General features: G+C 43.9%; 1 long non-coding RNA gene across 4 annotated transcripts in view; it reads right to left on the bottom strand.

Annotated features, from left to right (window-relative positions):
* Positions 1–3,287: 3,287 nt before the first annotated feature.
* Positions 3,288–17,411, bottom strand: part of LOC123380821 — a 48,688-nt gene continuing 34,564 nt past the window's right edge. For 2 of the 4 annotated variants that reach the window (XR_006587061.1, XR_006587062.1), the window contains 2 exons: positions 14,993–15,497; positions 12,486–13,602 (listed from right to left, as the gene is read on the bottom strand). This is a non-coding gene — a long non-coding RNA (uncharacterized LOC123380821). Of the gene's footprint in view, positions 10,984–12,485; positions 13,603–14,992; positions 15,498–16,310; positions 17,368–17,411 lie in introns of those variants that run through there. The other 2 variants (XR_006587060.1, XR_006587063.1) reach the window with 2 other exon arrangements.

Here is a 17,411-nt window from a genome sequence, read left to right on the forward strand (position 1 = left end):
GTTGCTGGGATACAGAAACACTCCCGTTCTCTGGAGCTTAAAATCAATCAGGAAGAGACAGACAAAACAAGCAAAATATATCGTATATTAGAAAAGGATAAGCCCTGTGAAGAAAACAATAAAGCCAGGAAGGGCAATAAGAATGATAGGTGCCAGTGTACAGAAAGTAAAGGTTGCAATTTAAGAGTGTTTACTGAAAACTTCAATGAAAAGGTGTTTTGGGGGGGCATCTGGGTGGCTCAGTCAGTTAAGCATCCGGCATTGGCTCAGGTCATGATCTCATGGTTTCTGAGTTTGAGCCCCGCATCAGGTTCTGTGCTGACAGCTCAGAGCCTGGAGCCCACTTCAAATTCTGTGTCTCCCTCTCTCTCTCTGCCTCTCTCCCTCTCGTGAGTGCACTCTCTCTCTCACTCTCTCGCTCCCTCTTTCAAAAACACATAAACATTAAAAATTAAAAAATAAAAGATGGTTTTTTTGAGGGGAAATAAATGAAGGAAATGAAGAAAAGGAAAAAACAAAACAAAACAAAACAAACCTGTGTGGATTTCTGGGAGAAGAGCATTCCTGTGAAGTAGAGATCTGTCTCAAATGTTGGAAAGAGCAAGTAGGAATCAAGGGGTGGAGTAGGAGAGTAGAAGGCGAGGTCAGAGAGTTGGGAGCATGGCATGAGGGTGTGATGGGGGCTAGAAAGAAGCCCCAAGAAGAGGGAGTCATCAGTAGGATTTGAGTATCTCTCATTCATGTTTACTGAGCCCTCTTTTGCTGCTGCTCTGAGAATAAACTCTGGAGGGACATGGGGAGGGTAAGCAAGATAGGGGCCAACAGACCAGGCAAGTGGTTATTACAACAATGCAGATGACCCATGAAATCAACTTATTCTAAGATGGCAGCAGTGGAGAGGATGAGGAATGGCTGGCTTACAAAATCTTTTAGACTCTACCCAGGCTTCACCTATGGACTGGGGTGAAACAAGTGGTCTTCCTGCTAGAAAAGCCCTGAAAGAGAAGTTTTAATGGATTGAATAAAATTGAAAGGGTCTCAGGTCAAGAAGCTCAAGGCAGTTTAGCAAAGCACCGTACTGGAATCATAGCCTGGGGTACAAGTTTATAATTTCTCAAGCCCTAAAAGTGAGGCAGAAAGAAAATAAGGGATATAGGGGGCATCCGTCAGAGTGGCATGGCTCAGGAACAAGGCTAGCAGTGGAGACCCATGTGTGGGGGTGTTACAGAGCCCCTCAGATGTCATATGTGTTGCAGAAGGTGAACCAAGAAACCTCAGGGAGCCCCACCCTGTGAAAGAGGATGTCAGAAAAGGAGCACCCCCGGGAAACAAGGTGGGGATGGGGTTGACAAAGAATGACAGCCTCACCCCAGTGTGCATGACAGAAGGTGATGGGTGGTTCAGGTGGGGAGGTGTGAAGGGCCGACAGCAGGTGCCAACAAATGGTCTCATCAAGGTTTTCTTTTTTTGTGGGAAATCTGACTTAACATATAAAGTGGCTCCTTCTCTTCCTGGCCATGACACTGATTGAAGATGATCTTCCCAAATTTCACTGCAGAAAATGAAGAACGGCTCCTGGTGATTGCGATTTTCTACCTCCCTGACCCAGTGCTGAGGAGGGAGATGGCTCATCCTTCATGCCCCTTCTCCTGTGGCTCTCACCTCAGGGCGACGTGCATCTTTCACCTGGACAGAGTCCCAGGATCCAATGACAGTCAGAGCTCAGTTTGTTCATCTTCCAAATCCTTTAGGCCAGAGCACAATCCCTTGCAGAGGCCTGATCTGAACACGAAAGGAAATAAAGGGGAGAAGGGAACCTACTGCATTAACCCCTTCCTCTCGGTCGGGCATCATACCAAATACTTCTCACGTGTTATCGTATATAACTCTCAAAACACCGATAGCAGGGGCTGGAAGGTGACTAACTGAATGATCTGAACACACTTAAGTGCCTTGCTCAGGTCCCTCCACCCCAAGTCTCACACCTCAACATCATCAATACCCTGTTCACCCTGTTGCCAGCGGTACAGGCTCCAGGAAGGGGGTGTTCAGCCTGTCCCTGTCTCTGGCCATGTCACTGGGAAATGTTCCACGTGGAGCAGTGCCACCAGGCTGCTGCTGTCCCTGGCACTGCCTGGTACAAGCCTTGGATGACTGAAGAAGAGAAGGAGTGAGGGCAGAGATTTGTATTTTCTGAGCACATCCTTTGTGGCGGGTTTTGTATTCAGTTCTTTATATACAAGATTTCATTTAGCCCTCATCATAGTTCCATGAGGAAGACATCATTGTCATGAGAAAACTAAAGCTCAGAGGGTTTGCCCAGGCTGCAGGTGGATTTTGGGGGGGTAGGCATAGCCCCCAGCATATTTCCAAATTCCATGTTCACTGTCGCTTGAGCACTGGGGAGTTTTTCTGGTTTGGGCAAGGTCAGAAGGCAATTCCTTGATTCTTTTTATCAAGAGTCCCAGAAATTAAATTCAGAAAATCAGACTTGTCAGAATTGCTGAGGTCAGAAGATACCAAAGAGGCACTGTGGTATCTCCTCACGGATGCTCACACATCGGATAAGTGAACAATGAGGGTAGACTATAACCAGCTCATTGTCAGCGTTCAGGAGTGATGATGTGCATGGGGCCCCAACACCTGACTCTGCCAGTCACTAGCTGTGGGACCTCACGCATGTTAACCAGTCTTTCTGTTTCTCAGCCATGAGCTATATGGGGATAAGAACTTGCTTCCTCCCAGGTTTCTTATGAGGATAACAGGAGACACTGTTTTCTAGCCTTGATACCGTGTGTATTGTGTGCTGGGAAATCCTAGCAGTAGTGCTGTTTGTTGAAAAACTAGTACTTTTAACCATAGTAATTTCACTCCATAGCAGTTTGCTTCACAGGGTCATCATATTTATTTGGGATTGTTTAGCATCACCATTGGAAGGAAGAGATGAGAAGGAAAGGAAAGGGACTGAAGACTAAGGACAGGAAAGCTGGTAGTGATGCTTCAGAAAGCAGGTGGGACCCCGTTACCATGTGTGGGACCACATTAGTCCAAGAGGCTGCTGGCAGCCAGAATTGCCTTTCAGGAGGCGGTAGGGTCCCAGGAATGATGGGTTGAGCATCCAGACCACCTGGGACAGGAGTGATGAGTAAAGAACCTTATCTGCAAGGTCGCTTTCTTATGAAAATTGTTACAAGCCCTGATCCTGGTAGGGCTTAGGCGTGGCTTGGGGGTGACCTGGCTGACAGACTCCATCTTCCCTTCTGCTTTTTCAAGATTCCAAACCACCTTCTTACAGACCAGCTAGCCCTCTACCCCAGCACCTGTGGTTAGGACAACCTACCAGCCGCCTGGATGTGTTAGTTTATTATGCAAATGGTTGCAAATTTTCTGCTTGGCATCACTCCTCCTCCTCCTCCATCCCTTCTCCCATCTTTTTTTGCTCTGATGGTTTTAAGAATCATTATTTCTCTTGTGCTTTCTACTGGAAAACAAAACAAAACAAAACAAAGCAAAAGAGAGAAGTCTAATCCCCAACTCAGGCTGTGGCTTCTAATTATCTTATTAAAACAATCTGAATTCCTTAAGCCTTTTATGTCCCTGGTCCCAGGACAATCTTCCTACTTTCTGATGTCAATTTTCAGTGAAGTTTTAATACCTGCTTTTCAGTAAGGTGAAGGGAACTCAGCTTTAAAAAGTATATTATCAAAACATGATTCTCCAAACAAATAGTCTCAGCTTTAAGAAGCCTGTAAAGAGAAGGTGTAATTTGGAGTGTTTACTCTTCACAATAGAGACCCACTTGAAATGTCATAAGTTTAGAAAACAGGAACACTTACAGGAGCCATGCTTATTTTTAAATGCAAAATAATAATTTTTAAAAACTGCCTTTCTTGTTACTCTGAAGGCAGCCCAACTGATCATTTGTCAAAGCCACGATTCTTCCAACAAAATGAGAGAAACAGGCAGAACAGAGAGGAGACGAAGTGTTTATTTTGAAAGGGAAAATAAAGATCTTTTTCTAACATGATTACCAATGTTCCATCTCTCTGATGGCAGACGACATACCAGAAATCTGAGTCATTATATGGTAGCCCCTTTCGTCACATCATACTTTGAAGATGATCTAAGTAGATGTGCATTAAAGTTGGGAAAGTCACATCATTAGAAGGTTCCATGGCCCACATAATACTCCACCCTGAGAAGAAGCCCAGTTGCATGCAAAATATCACTAACCCTTTAGTCTGCCCTGGAAGACCATGATGATCCTTTCTCTATTGGTACAACTTTGTCTTTTGTCACTTCAACCCCTTCCCTCTCAAAATTTGACTCATCTCATATCAAACCATGTCTTCAGCTTCCCCAAACCATCCTGTTCCTAACACTTCCGGGTTGAGTCTACCCATGCTCTTGTCTCTTACCTTTTGCCTCAACCCTCTATCCCTCTCTCCTCTAGCAAATTCAGTACAAATATCACCTCTCCTGACCCCACAGCCTGTGTGTCCTTTCTCCCTGCTCTTTCTGTCTGCCCTCTTGAGCCTCAATCTTTGTCCATCAGTGCCCACAAGTGGCATATCTTTTGTATCTCCAATTACTCACCATTTAGGCTATGGACTCCTGGGAGTTTCTTTTGTACATATGGAGAAACTGAGGCAGAGTGCTCTTTTAGCCTCAGGAAATCATGAACCACAGGGAATACAAGTTAAGATTTTAGTGTGCTGGGCAATCCCTGCTTATGGATCAACTGTACTGAGTGAGCCCTAAAAGAATTTTATGAGAACCTGCTGTGCCAAACACAGATCAACACCTGATCAGTGAATTATTTAGTTAAATTCAACATGCTTGCCATCCCCCACTAGAAGCCAGACACTTTAATGGCTGCTGGTTTGAAGATGCACCAAATGCTCCAAATGAGGTCTGTTCATTAAGGAGCTATAGACTGAATGAGGAAATAGACAAAACAACAATATAATCCATGTAGGGTAAATTCTAATAGTTGGTTTGCCTTTTTTTTTTTTTTCTGCTAGTAAGACCAACTGGGTTTCTTGTAGTCTCCATCTACTATCCCTAGTTCTGTCTCCTGGTGGGATCCACGAACCATTAATCGGCGTCTATAATAAACAATATAATTTTGTTTTTTGTTTATTTTTCATAAGCACTCTTAGACTACTCTTTGCCTTTTTCCTGCTGCCTTCCTTTTTTTTTTTTAAATGAAACAACAGTCTTTCATTTGTTTCTATTCCAAAATAATGCTTTCCCCATGCTGGCCACTCTTTCCTAGACTCCCCCTGTCTGTCAGCGTTGCTCTTTAGAGTATGCTGGCCAGCTACGCACCCACCATCCGGCTGTGGTCTGAACCATGGTGCCTATTCTTCAACCACCACCTTCATCCGTGTTGTCGGCTGTTGCCATAATCCATCTCCTGATGGCACTGGCAGTTTTTCAGAAAGCTCTGGACCGTGATCCAGCATATTGGATACCTGCATATTAGAACCCTTTCCTATTCCTGTCATGAAGAAACTTGATAGGAATATCATCATTGCCTTTATAAGTCCATAATAAACATTTGAACAGGATAAAAACTATGTGCAGCCTCTGTCACAAAACAATGATTTCTACCCTGAGAATCATGGACTAGGGAGGGAAATGGGGTATTAACATAAGGCTGTCAATATTTTATTTTGCCACATAAAGGCATTATTTATTTTTTAAGAAAGGAGCAAGAGAAAAGAAAATACTGCCATCTACCAACACCATCATTTCATAGGAAAAAGGACAGGCACACTCCCACCCCCACCATCAATGTGCTACCTATCATGAGGCCACAGCACGTGGTTAGCCAATATTTGTGAATGAATACATGTATAAATAAATATGATATATACAAAACAGGCTCCGCTGAGTTAAAAATTATCTCCCAACAATTCTTTAGCTCAGTGACTATTGATCTGGTAGCAAGAAAAGATTCATTTATCAGAGCGGACATGGCCAAAAGAACAGTTTACTGGCCTTGTGTGACCAAGTGAATTTGTCTTGTGTGACACAGTCTCCTGAGTCCTGCACATACACTGCCTTCCAGCAAACCTTAAATCTCAGCATCCAGGCAATACAATTTTGAGGCCTCACTACCACCAACAGGATGGCAGAACTGTCCCTCAGTACCTGCCACACCCACAGCTGTAAAAGCTCAGAGATATTGGCAATCAGCCCAACACCATGCACAGCACTGGGACTCCCGCTCCAAGATTCACGTGACAAATGATTAGATGATAGCCCTCCTTCCTCAGGCCCCAACTGATGAGCGCAAATGATCATCCCCATCTCTGAATCTTCCCATGGCATTGCACTTCCCTAAAGTTCAACTCTTCCCATAGGTTTCTGCCGCTCAAAGTTTTTGATGACTTTCCATTAGGCACAGAAACAGGCCCAAATCCTTAGACAAGCACTAAAGGACTCCTATAATATGACTTTAATGTATCTTTTCAACCTCAGTGCCTTCCAGCAGTTTGTCTTCAACTCCCTTGTGGACTTTTCAATATCCACTTTGCCTCTTAGCAAGAGCCTGTGTCTTCTGTCCTCTGCTAGAGAATGAGCTGGGTGCCTCCCTGACCCCAACACAAAGTCTTTCAAATGCTATCTCAAATTATAGCTGTTAGATGAATGAATAAGGCAGGCACAGATGCATGAAGATGCACTGTCACTCAATTATTCATATTATGATCTGCCCCAGAACCTAGCCCAGTATTAGGTACATTATGGTACTCAACGCGTAGGCCTTGAATAAAGAAAGGATAGAAAGCAGGAAGGCAAGAGAAAAGGAAAGGAAAAAAGGGAGAAATGAGCTCCAGGGAGGTCAGGATTTAAACTATGTTACAGTTTGTCAATTGCATGTTCTGTCTTGGACCACAGGGCAAAGGCACTGTAGATAATGCTGAGACAGTGAGAATGACTCAGGCACTACAAACCAACTCTATTCACAGAGAGTCAAGGAAGAAGAAACAGTCCCCGGCCACAGGCATAAGAAGCCCTGTCCTCTGCAAAAGAGAAAAACTGCATGTCTGACATAAAGGCAAGTGTGTCAAAGCTTTGAGGGAGGTCAAACACAGATGGCTTCCAACTGATCCTTGTGCTCCTCTGCTCTGTGCCAGATCTTCCAGATGCTGGCTCTGTGAGCCAGTAATGTCCCAGTGGTCCCATCGGATACTTGTCTATAGTTCCTCAAAGGCAGCAGCCACAGCAAAGTGATAGCTTCCATGGAAGTCTCCCCCTGGATCCTCTTCACAGTCCACTTTGGTAGACGTTCTCAGCAAGCTTCAACCTGTCCACCTGCCCTATTTGTCCAGGAGACTCAGTTGTGGCTTTTCTCTGTTCACCCACCTTTCTCTTTTAGACCTTCACTGACCCAGTTCCTCCCACAACTGTGGAGGCTAATTACAATAATAAATCCCATATTCCACAGTATTTGTAGTGGATCTCCTTCATGATCAAACCCTGACTAACATGAAATGAGGAGGCCTCTATAAACCCAATCATTTTTGGACAGGAAGGAGCCTGAGAAAGCTATTCCATTGTAAACATGGATCAATTTTAGGTGAAAGGAGGTGTTTTAAAATGTACTCAGGATTTGTTTTAATCATGAATGGCAAGACAGTAGACATTGAAATAACTGTCATGAAGGATGAAGTTTATACTCACAGAATCCTAAAAGCAGGAGGCAGGCCACACCATGCAGGGCCATATGAGGAAGGACCAGATATGGTCAGGAGGCAGAGAGGGGCAAGAAGGGAAATAATGATGCAGAGTTTTTATTGGGATTTTGGAGGAAAGAATGGGTGAGGCAGGGAATAGATGTTGAGTAAACATAGGATTAGATAGTTTGAATAATTTCAGGTGGGCTCTGAGCTATAGGGGTGGTCCCCAGTTGTCTAATACATGGTCCTGGGGTGGTTTAGGGCAGAAGGAGTATTGGTGTAGAGTTTGGTAAAAGAGATGGTTGGGGGTCTTGGTTCTGGATTGGTTGATGTCAAAGGTGTACTAGAAAAGCAGGAAGTTTACAATATCTAGCAGTTAGCTCTCCCTGGGAGGGGCAATCTATCCATTATAAAGGCCCCAAATACCAAAGCACTGAGAATGCAGAAAATAAGTCAATACAGGAGAGGTAACTCAGAGGGTGGAACCAACAGCTTAGACAACAAAGGTAAGATCTGAGGAGAACCAGATACAATACAACTAAGATCTGAGGGAGCAAAACCAGATCCTAATCAATATACATCCTTTACCCACAGAGCAGAGGGACTTGTGACCCATGCCCAGCCAGAATTCAGAATTGCTATGGAACATTGATGTTTATATGCCTCGTATTTCCTCCTTCTGTGAACATGAGCTTCTATGGAAGTTGTCTTATGTCTGTTATCATTGAGTGTTGGGCTGTGTCTCTCTAACTCACAGGCCACCCAACCAAGAATAACCTCACTAAAGACCTATCCCCAAGGAATCAGGGTAAATTTCTCATACACTCTTGGATACAGTTAAATGGCAAGATCCTGGTCTTCAAGCCCACGTCTGAAGCCATAATTGAATGACTTTTATGGTCGCTGGGATGGGAGAGAGATATAAATAATCTGTGTCCACAGGAAGAACTCTGGATAATTAACGATGGTGGTGATTTTTTTTTTTTTTTTTTTTGCCACTCCCTGTATCCAGAGGTGAGAACTAATCCTCTTCCCTTGAATATAGCCTGGCCTTTGGAGTCTTTATTGGGATTTTGGAGGAATCCAAAAGCCTTTGGATGTGCTTTGACTATTACAATGTGGTGGAAATGACCCTGTGTAACTTGCAAGTCTAGACCTAAAGAGATGTGCAGCATTTGTGTACTAGGAACCCAGTTGCTACACTGTGAGAAGCTCAAACAGTGCAGAGAGGCTGGGTAGAGGACCAGTCAGCTGACAGCCCCAACTGAGTTCCCAGCCAACAGTGCTCCCAAATATCAGCCATTGTAGTGAATCATCTTGGTTATTCCAGCCCAGTCAAGCCTGCCAATGATTGGAGCTAATCAAATGAGTAGCAAAAGCACCCCAGCTAAGCCCAGGTGAGCTCTACAATTTCAAGAGATAATAAATGGTAGTTATTGTTTTTAAGTCATGGGTAGGGGAGTCCTTACCTCCCAACAGATCGATGAAATAGCAAGAGAACAGCAGACTTGGAAATACCTTAAAAATATTAATCTAATAGCAAGATTATAGAATCTACCCCATGGGCTCAGATTTCCCCACCTCACATACTTCTAAGAGTCTACTTGTCTCTACCCCTCTCCAAAGAACCATCTTCATCTAAAGAAGGGCAGCCACAAATCTGGTATTTTCAAGGACACCTTGAATCTTCTTTCTGGACAAACCTTGTCTATCCTATGCAAAGTTTTTCTCTCCAACTTATTATGTTAACACAGACAAAGAAATGCTCTTAAAACAAAATATGTATATATTGAAATTTCCTTTGGAGATTGATGCCCCTGGAAAAAGAAGTAACAAACATTCTATGGGATCTAGCCGCTCTGTTTTCATTTTGCTTTTATATCGCTACTGGCAAATCTACATATTATAAAAGTATATCTCTACATTCTTATGACAAAAATTTTAAATTTCCTTTACAGATTGATGCCATTGAATGAAGAGGTAACGTGGTTTATCTGGTCCTAGCTGCTCTGTTTTCATTTTACTATTGTATTGCTTTTGGCAAATCTACATATCATAAAAAGATATTTGTTTCTGCTTGCCTGAAGCTTGTTAATATCTTTCCAGAGTTGCCTAAAACATGATTAAGATTATGCAGGACAGTCATCATGGCTCAGGATCCAAATTAAGGCAACCTAATTTGACGGCTGCTCTTGAGCTGTCTCACATTCAACCAGGTAGGGCAGTTCAGAGTGGTGAAATACACGCACAATTAGATTGCCAGGATTAGTGAAGAAAAATACAGGATATCCAGTTAAATTTGAAGTTTGAATAAACAATAAATAACTTGTTAGTGCAAACATATCCTATGCAATGTTTGGACATACTTAAACTAAAAACATATTTAACTGGATGTTTACCTGGCAATGCTATCCTACATCTCAGTAAGATATAGGAAGCCAAGTATGTTTGCAATGGTTAGGCATCCTTTTTAAAAATGTGTCTCTTTTTCTACTTTTGTGGGATCCATTATGATGTGGTTATGCTTTAACATGTGACACAGGGGAAGGTGAAACAGATTTCCAGAAACCCAGAGCAGTATGGAAGAGCCTTCCCATCTACAGAGCACTTAAAATACATCCAATATTTCACGTATGTTATTTCATGTGATCCTCTCAACAACCCCAACAGATGTGAGTGTCACCACTTTGCTATGAGGAAATAGACACTTAGAGAAAGACTTGCCCAGGGTCACACAAATAGATTGAGGCTCAGCTCCCTGACCAGAACTACCTGGTTCCCAAGCCTGTGTGTCCATAGTTCCACAACATGCTGATTTGTAGGGATCATGATATGAGAGATTGGGGGTGTGAGGATGGGGAAAGTTCTTGTTATTTTTCTGTCACTCTATGTCTCCAGTGTGTTTCCTTGTTGTATGACATTTGAGAGGCCTGTTGATAACTATATGCTTTATGGCGGACAAATGAAGGTAAGAGAGAAACAAGGAAGATGGGGAAAAGACATAAAATATGCCTCTATTTTAATCTCTAAAGAAGGAATAAATCCTTACCAGTGACTCAAAGAGTCCCCTAGCCACTTGCTCTTGTCACATACAGATGGTAGCAGATTCCTCTTCCACAGAAAGGGAGCTTAGTGAGGGGATGGGGGATTGCTCTGCAGTAAACTGTGGTCAAGTGATCCCTCCTCAGTCCCCCAAAGTCCCAGTAGGACAGAGTCTATTCTTACCCTGAAGCCCTTGGCATCAAGCAGAAATAGTAGGACTCCTCCTCTGACGCTTTGAACAGGTCTCTCTGTCCTGGAATATTGTAGAAGGTAATAAAGGGAGAAAAACATGAGGACACAGGGCAATGTCAAGTTATGGGTCCCAGTGTTCTGTAGTTCTGACCTATTCTGCTTCATAAGGAAAAGGAATCTTAACAGGCAAAATTTAGGAATTCAATTATAAAAAGGTAGTGAAATATTATATCACCCCCATGTGAAGGTTTCTTTCCCCAAAAGCCAAAACTTAGATCCAAGATGTTAGCAGACAGGTGGGGTTTTTTGTTTGTTTGTGTTTTTGTTGTTGTTGTTGTTGTTTTTCCCATGAAAGACTGACGTCGCTTAGCTAGGTTAAGTAACTCCAATCTTGGCTTCTATTTTCCATCACTGCTTTTCTTATACTTGAGAGCTTGAAATAAACCAGTCAGCATTTATCCTTGAGTTTGACCTAAATCATTTTCTGGGAGGACGCTGACATGAAGAGAAACCAATGGCCCAAAGCCGAACTGAGCAAACGATTCACAAAATGCTTTTGTCCCTGCTGAAGCATGTGGTCCTGATGTTGCTGGGAACCGGGATTCTTAATAAGGGTCCAGTCTGGCCCTCAGCCACTCATAGACACCATTCAGGGTGCTTTTCTTCCAAGAGAGCACATGCAGCGTGCTTACACCAAGACCAGGATTAGGACTTGGGAATGTTCACAGCAGGCAAAACCCCAGAAAATTCATTAAATATACTTGAGCTCACATATTGATTCCCCCAGACAATTGTGAAAGTGTCTCTTCTTCTTTCTATAAGTCGTCTTTTTGTACCTTCTGTGTGCATTTCTGGGATGGGAGCTAGGAGATTTCAATAGATTGTCAAAGAAATCTATGATTCCCTGGATAGATGTTACAAATTATACTTTCATACTTTAGCATTTTGGATAGACCAGAAACTGCCTCTTATTATTTGGTTTTAGGGCAGTTTCCAAGGTGCAGGTGAATTAATAACTTGAACTGGATGCCAGGTAAGCGCAGAGTCAAGATCTGACAAGTTTTATCCCTTGGAATCTTCTACTCTACTCTGTGATATAGGCAACGGTCCCTTGGCTCACATGTGAGTTGACCTGAACTGAATGAAAGCACACTAGCTTAGATCAATCACTGGCCAGGGCATGATATAGCAAGCATACCTCACCAGGTCTATCTGGTTCCAAAGCTCTTCTTTCTCTTGCCTCTCCATTGCTTCTTGGTTCATTGAAGACCAGTTTGTTCCTTTGCTGTTGGGCTGGTGCCCCGCCCCTGTCCTTACCACCTACAAGTGCCTGAATTGGTTTTGCTATCCTCACTATTATTTGGAAGCATGGAAGAATTAACTCTCCCACCCCCAGGATCCCCCAGCCATGACTAGTGACATTGGTAGATGAACACGCACTCTGTTTCTCCTCAGTTAAGGTAATGCTGGTGTGTGCAGTCTACACTGTTTTCTAGTTTCCCAAGGCCAAGCCCCAGGTTCTGATGAGTAGCTGCTTCACTAACTTATCCTTTTGTGGGCGCCTTCTCCTTCTTGTGCCATTTCTCTATCCCCATAGTGGTGTTTCTTAGGTTATCTCTTGTATTGTCTTATGGACTGCTTTTGAGGAACCTCAAAAATGTGGCTTCAGCTACTGGAAAATAGAGATAGAGAGATAGAAGAAATATGGTGTGTGTGTGTGTGTGTGTGTGTGTGTGTGTGTGTGTGTATGTGTGATGAGAAGGGTTGGAGAGGGTGATAGCCCAATATGAAAATAACCACTCCTATCACATACCTACTTTTTCACCTGTAAATGTGATTTAAAAAAAAACCCTACCTCACATAGCTATCGAAAGTATTAAATCACATGATTTATAGAAAGTGCTGCCCATAATAAGTGCTCAATAAGTGTTGAGCAGCTGTAGAGTTCAAAGGCCATGAACATTAAGCTTGATGTAAGTTAAACACCTGGATTTAAATTCTGAATCTGTCACTTAGTAGCTATATGAGTTGAAATTACCCTGAGTCTCATTGCCTTCATCTGTGCAATGGACATAAAGATATTCTCCCCATAAAGCTATGCTGAGGATTGAAATAAGTGATGTGTGCAAAGCAGCTGCAGACAGGATATTGTAAGTTTCCAGAACATGGGAGCACCTTGCTTCTGTTTCTCCCACTTCCTCAAGGACACAGACAGAGCCTTCTGGGCAGAGTGGTTTTCCAGCCTTCTTAGTCCTATTCTAGCAGGAACTAAAATCACACTTGCAATTTTTCTGAGTGATTGATAGGTGTTTCATGATGATTTTATCACTTGGTAGAGGGTGAAAGTCACTCAATGATTACCCGGGTTCCTCCATTAAAACCCACCGCCCAAGACATACTCTAATTACCCACACATTCCTGTTAGGCTTTATAGTGTAATTGCTATTCATGGTCCAATTAAGGGGCAATTGCAAGCCAAGAAAAAAATGTGCTTTATTGCTTCAATTTTGAAATTCGTGTATCTTGGAGCTTTAATCTACTCCCGGTCTATAAGGCTCCACATAGAGCAATGTCCACGCTGCTGCAATGGGGCTTGTGGGACTCCCTTCCCCTCACAGGCTCCTGCAGAAGAGCTCTCTTGCTGACAGCAGAGCCTCCACAGGCTCTAATGTGTTGAGTTCTAGAAGACAGAGGGACAGATGGACAAGGGTACCTGCCTTTTCTGGTGCGTTTAAGACTTTGAAAAGAAATCATCAAGTCCTTTGAGTTAGCTCAAGCTACCAGGGTGGCTGAGAATTTAGGTAGATCGGGGTTTGAATCCCTGTTCTACCATTTCCTGGTGGTGTGACCTTGGGCAAGATAGCTCTTGATGTTCCAGTGTTCCCATCTACTGAATTGGACAATAACAGTACTCACTCTTCATCGTAATTATAAGGATTAGATGAGATAAAGCATGGACAGTGCCTAGAAGAAACTAGTCTTTCTGTAAATTCTACCACCATCATCACCACCATCACCACCACCACCAAAAGCAATAGCACTATTCCAACTTCTACACAATTGTCCTGTTCTGACCACATAGGTCAGGAAGGGATGTACCTGCCCACTGTAGCAATAGTACCTGGCAGAGCTAAACAGAGCTCTTAATGTTGTTTAAAGTTAAGCAACATTAAATAGGCTTCTTTATTGAGTGCATCTCAGAGCATTTAATCCTCTGATTTGTATTGTAAATCCGAAAAAAAAATCGAGTTGTGAGTCAGCCCAGAGCCTAGTGGCCAAAGTATAGACTTTGAAGTCAGAAGCAGAGTGGTTCTGCAATATCGGCCTCTTGACTTTCAGTCTCTGCTTCTATAAAATAGGAATAGTAGTGTTTTCTTGATAAATGTATGTGTGAGGATTACATGAGATAATATATGATAAGTACTTACTACAGTTATGTGCACTTAAACATTCAATAAAGGTTAACTCATGATTATTATTATTTCTTATTATTCAAAAAGAGATGAAAGTTGCCCTGAGCCTCTCTTCTGTAAAATTACCGAATCCTAAGAAGGAAATGAATAGTTGTCCAGAAGATTCCTGTTGGGAAATCCTGGAGCTATTACACAAAGTGAGGATGGATGCTGGGCAGGAACAAACAGATTCCAAAGTGCTTTGCATATGATGCATACTTCCCAGTGGATGCATAAGGACCCTAGGGGGAGGGGCTGTTGGCTTCCACTAGTGGATCAATCAAATCTGCACGAGGAAGACATGATTTAAGGAGACGCAGAACTGTATTCCCAAGTAGGTAGGGATTTGGAGAAAATCCAGAATATGCTTACGAAGGGACAGAATGGAGACTTTGGCTTGGTTGCCAAATACTCCCCAATCAAGCAGGAGCTATCCTTTTATCAGGGAGGACTGGAACTTGCTCTAGGAAGCATTGTGTTGGATACCATGTCCAACTTCCTGAAGTGGCCTTATCTCCTAATTCCATCTTCAGAAAAAAACCTGAGGAGTGTGGAACAAACCCCAATCTCCAAACACTGCCAAGTTTGTGGGGACATGGCCAAAGGGGTTCCACTCACCTGCAGAAGAATCCACCATGCACCTGCCCTATTCCCAGAGGAATATGCTTAAGCATTCTTTCATCTTCCAGAAGTCAAAGCCCAGATGCCTAGATCTTACGGTCGAGGAGCAGGTGGTTAAACTGCCTTTCCTCTGTTTCACCAGAAGAATCATTTCATGCTGAACAGAAAGGATCATTCTGCTATGAGCCTGGCCCCATGGTTCCCAGGTTCCCATTGGTGAAGCATTACCTATTCATACTCTGGCCCATTTGTTTCCACTGCAAATTTCCCAGAGACTTATGGATATGATGTTCATAGATTTTTCCATTTATGTTGTTTCCTCTTGCATAACAATGATCTGCTGGCTTTCATATCCTTTAATGATCCTCTGAATGGGGAAAATGTTCCCTTGTCATGTCACATGTCTGATGCTGGCCTGATTTCAGAAGTTGAAAGTCTTTCACGATGCTGACCTGGAAAGGGTCACTCTCCACCATTCGGCAGACTGGTGGCAAGTCTCCATCTGAAAAGGAGAATGCCAGAGGGAGACAGGTTAGGGCAGGGTCAAGAGGGAGACTTATAGAGTCAAATCAGCAATCATTTGATGTATTGCTCTGTCGCTTTCTCAAAGTCTGGCCTCAGGCAGGTCATTTAACTGCTCTGTGCCTCAGTTTTCTCAGCTGTATAATGGAGCTAGTGCCACGGACATGGTGAAATGGTGGTAAGGCTTGTGATATAACTGCCACTCTCAGTAATAACAGGAAATCCCCAGGAATTATGAATCGGATGCTCTATTTCATTTTGACTTCTTCGGAGATGAACAAATATCAGTAAATGCAAACATCTACAAATTATAAAGGACACTGAAAACAATCTACCCTACTTATTTACATCTCTCTCTCCTCTAGATCATGGGTTTCTTACAAGCAGGAGCTATGTCTTATTTTCCTTTGTATCCCCAGTAATTGCTAAGAAGTAAATATTTATTGAAGTAATGCAAATGTCAGCTGAGTACGAAGGCTCACACAAGGACAGAGGTTCCCTATTGCAGGAAACGGTTTCAGCTTCAAACGGACAGTGGCTTAGCCTAGAAAGGGGATGAGCTCTGAGGGAAAAGGCAATAACCCATTCCAACCAAGACGCCAGGAGAATGCCAAGCAGCCCTGAGAAGTGGGGAGCCGGCCCAGGAACTGTTTGCACAGATTCAGGACTTCCTCGAGGGTTCACGTTTTCAATTTGAGAGAAGGTGGGAGCAGAGCTCTGAGGAGCTGGGTGAGGCCAGGCAAGACCGCTCAGCAGTAACGCGAGGGAAGGAGAGATCACTGGGCAGACCCACGGCTACTTCTGCAATTTGGGATTGAGCTGTTTTGCCGTGGCCCTTGGAGGAGTCTTGATATAAAATCCTTCACAGCAAATGAGTTTGCCAATGTTTGCAGATTCCTTTGGAACCTCGGGGGACTCACAATGCAAGCATTCTGCGCTCGGAACAAGTCCTCAGAACGCTGGGCTCAGGTGAAAGAACGGGGTGGGGGGGCGTGCTGAGCCACAGTGCACACATGTGCACACACACACAGGGACAGGAGGAGCCACGTGACCATCTGTGCGATCACGTTCCGAGGGACGGAAGCAAGTGCGAGTGTGAACACAGGCTTCCTACGCTTCGCACCCACAGCACCCAGGTCTTGAACCTCCGCGGGGTGGCGCTGCGGAGCTCCCAGTCGCTAAATCGCTGGGCCCGAACGCTTCAGGGTTCCTGCCTCAGGGATTACTTAGCGATGTCACAACAGAAGGCGGACAAACCTGAGGAGCGAGGCAGAAAGGGAAGTAGAAGTGGGAGGCGGGGGGAGAGGAAAGAGAGGGAAGGAGGAGCTCAGCTACAAGCGAAATGACTTCCAGAGCGCAGCGTGCCCAGCCTAGCCCGAAATAGGTTTCCATTTCCAAAGGCCAAGGAAGAAGAATTCATCTTAAGTTCTTGTTAATGTTCTGCGCTCTCCCTGCTGAGAGCGCCTGTCTGCATCGGGCGCCAGCTGCCCTGCGCAGCCTCATAATGGGAGGATGCATGGTAATCATGTCATTGCCTTCTTAGCGCCCATTAGGGACGATGGGGAGAATTTCCTTGCAGCCACTGAATCATCCGAGGCTGCCACCTTTCTCTAATGATGTACACAGCTTTGCCTAGCAAATAATTTTAAACGAGAGACACATTAAGGGCAGTGTGGGAAAGGGTGCGTCCCTGGCGGGTTAGCTCAGGCCTTGTCCAGAGGCCCCGGCAGGTGTAGCTGGGGACCTGCCATCTCCTCTTTTGTCGCTCCCTCCAGAGCAGCCAGACGCCGTCATCCAGTTATTGGGTCACATTCTATACAGGGAAACCGAGGGTAATAAAAATAGCACCTTGCATTTGAAAAGTGTTTTACAATTGCCAAAGTGCTTTTCATAC

The sequence above is a fragment of the Felis catus genome, chromosome D2 (assembly GCF_018350175.1).
Source record: "Felis catus isolate Fca126 chromosome D2, F.catus_Fca126_mat1.0, whole genome shotgun sequence".
Lineage (NCBI taxonomy): Eukaryota > Metazoa > Chordata > Mammalia > Carnivora > Felidae > Felis > Felis catus.